The 2,930-nt window shown below is 41.2% G+C and overlaps 1 pseudogene; it reads left to right on the forward strand.

Moving 5' to 3' along the window:
* The first annotated feature begins 566 nt into the window (after positions 1-566).
* LOC140480285 (liprin-beta-1 pseudogene) lies at positions 567-1,759 on the forward strand (annotated as a pseudogene).
* The last annotated feature ends 1,171 nt before the right edge of the window (positions 1,760-2,930 follow it).

A 2,930-nucleotide genomic window follows, 5' to 3' on the forward strand; every position in this document is an offset into this window, starting at 1 on the left:
CATTGATACCAATATGGACAATGACCGTTGGCTGTTCTTCCTCCCCATTCAGAATGTCCTGCAACTGCTTACTGACATCCTTGACCCTGGCACTAAGATGACAACTTACCATTGTGGTGGCATGTCACTAAATGCAGACAAGTCTATCTGGTTTGCATACCATAGAACCCCCTATCATTCTCACATTCTTTCTTCCCTCCCAACCCCATGCAGTTGAGCCCCTGGTGCCACAGACTTGACTCTAACTGTATTCCACTGGGAAACCACGTTCCAAAATCAAAAGTCTGTTAGCGACATTGTGATGGTCCCATGGGATTTGTTCACTACCTTCCTGGTGTTTTGACTGTGTCTGGTGATTACACATTTCCATTCTGCCTGAGCATTCACTGTGACCATCTCACCTGCTGTTAGAAAATGTGATGCCATTGTTTCAGAAAGGGACAAAGGATAACCCAGGAAATTATAGACCTGTCAGTTTGATATGAATAGTAGGAAAACTGTTGGAGGTCATAATATGGATAAGGTAAGTACACATTTAGAGAAAAATAAGTTAATATTGGACAATACAAGCCCAAGGAGAGAAGATTCGAGACCTAAAGAGTTGTCTGGATGAGCACCAAGAGAAGTTAAATGGCACAGAAGAGATGTTGCTTACTCAAGAATGGAGCTCTTGAGTAGGACATCATTGGAGACTCAGAAATTGGATCTAATGGCTGAGGTGTCAAATCTGAAGATAAAGCTGAGTGCATTGGAAAAGGATAGGTTGGAATATGAAGAAAGGTATAAAGATACTGAGGGGTTATTTCAAGAAGTCAATGATCTAAGAGTAAAAGTGGTTGAAATGGAAAGTGAAAAAATTCAGTTTGAAAAGAAACTGAAATCAACCAAGGATGAGCTGGTGCAGCTGAAGGAATAGTTGGAACAGAAAGACGTTGCGATCAAGAGGCTATGTTCTGAAATGAGTTTCAAAACTAAAATGGATTAAAGTGACAATGGGACAGATCTTGAAGTATATAAAAAGAAGAAAACAGTTGAATTGCTGATGGCAGCAAATGAGGGAAAAGATCGATAGATAGAAGAATTGCGACAGTCCTTGAATAGGTATAAGAAGGTGCAGTATATGGTGATGTCAGTGGATCGTAGGAAAATGAAAGAAGGTGACAGTGACAAAAGCCTGAATGGGGGATCTACTGGAGTTAACATCAGTGAAACCTTGGAAATGGAATTGTGTTCTCCAACTACACCAACCCCAGCAGCAGAGGGAGTGCCAGCAGCAGAGCCAGTTGAAATCCACACTAGCATTTTTCAAGTACCAATTCCCATAGTGTCATCTGCTCCTAAGACTCATGCTCCACAGGTAGATAAGAAGATGGAGCCTGAAGTTGAAACAACATCTGATGTTGGTGAAATACAGCCAAGCGACATCTGTTCATTTATTGAAGAAACTGTCATATGTGACAGTCCTATATTGTCAGAAGTACATACGTTTGGCAGTCAGGAGAAACTGGGAACGGAAGAGGAGAACAAGAAATTATCTCTAGAACCTGTTCAGAGTCCATTGGAGAATAAAGCATGTAAGTTTGCATCTCTGCCATCAAAGCCACCAAATGGACATCAAAATTCTCTAGATGATGAAAGTGCAGCTTCAAAAAAAGCCAGAGCTTCTTTTGGCCATGGATTCTTTAAAATCAAAGGCGGCAAGCGAACAGCTAGTGCACCTAACCTGGGATATATACAAGAATACCAAGTTTCAAGATAAGCAGGCAATTTGTTCTGCCCAAGAAAGAGTGCTGATTGGCCGGCAAGTGTTCTCTAGTCAAGCAATGCTATTGAAAAACCATTACGAGAAAAGTACGCATTATAGCTTTTAAGTTGAAAAGGCACATAGCATAGTCAAGTTGTTTTCTTCTCGAGATGATAGGTCCATGGAAATAAATGTAGCTTCTAGCCAGCGTAAGGAAGCACTATTGTAAGCCTAACTGATAAATTAGTTTTTGGTATAATTAACACTCTTGGGGCAGTCCACTTTTGTCCAAATATGTGATCACATCTAATATTGGACACTATGTTCTTAGTTTTGCAAACACAAAGCAAGTGGCGCTAGTTCAGTTTGGGAAACCTGGTCGGCGTGGACAAGTTGGACCAAAGGGTCTGTTTCCATGCTGTATGACTCTATGACTATGACACAATCCATATGGCTTTGTCAAGGGCAAATCATATCTGACAAATTCCAATGAGTTCTTTGAGTTGAGATAGGCATTGGATAAGGGTACTGCTGTGAATTCTGTACACTTGGACTTTCAGAAAGCATTCAACATGGTGCCACATGGCAGGTTGTTAGCACGTTAGAAATGTTTGGGATTGGTGGCCCCTCGGCAGCATGGATTAGAGGTTTGCTAAAAGACATGAAATAGTGTAGGTATAGAGGGGCATTTCTCAGATTGGATATGAGTTGAAAATGGTACTCCCCAGGGACTGGTGCTGCGACTTTTGCTTTCCTGATTCATTTAGATAATTTGGAGATGGATGTTGAGCACAAAATCTCCAAATTTCCAGATGAATAGTGAACAAGGGAGAATAGTGAATTGTGAGGATGATGCTGAGCAAACTCAGAGGGACATTGACAAGTTGGCCAATGAGCAGACACCTGGCGAATGAACTTCAATGCAGAGAAATGTGAGATAATGCATTTTGGCCAAAGAAACACAGTGAGACAAGACAGGCTCAATAGTACAACGTTGAGGAGAGTACAGGAGCAGAGGGACTTTGGGGTTCTCTGAAGCTGCATAAACAAGTTGAACCAGTTGTTAAGTAGACTTATAGGATCCCAGAGTTTATAACTAGAGGTATAGAGCATAAAAGCTGGTACAGGCACAATGGGCCGAATGGCCTCATTCTGTACTGTAAAATTATATAATTCCATTTCTGGA

The sequence above is a fragment of the Chiloscyllium punctatum genome, chromosome 8, assembly GCF_047496795.1.
Source record: "Chiloscyllium punctatum isolate Juve2018m chromosome 8, sChiPun1.3, whole genome shotgun sequence".
NCBI classification, from domain to species: domain Eukaryota; kingdom Metazoa; phylum Chordata; class Chondrichthyes; order Orectolobiformes; family Hemiscylliidae; genus Chiloscyllium; species Chiloscyllium punctatum.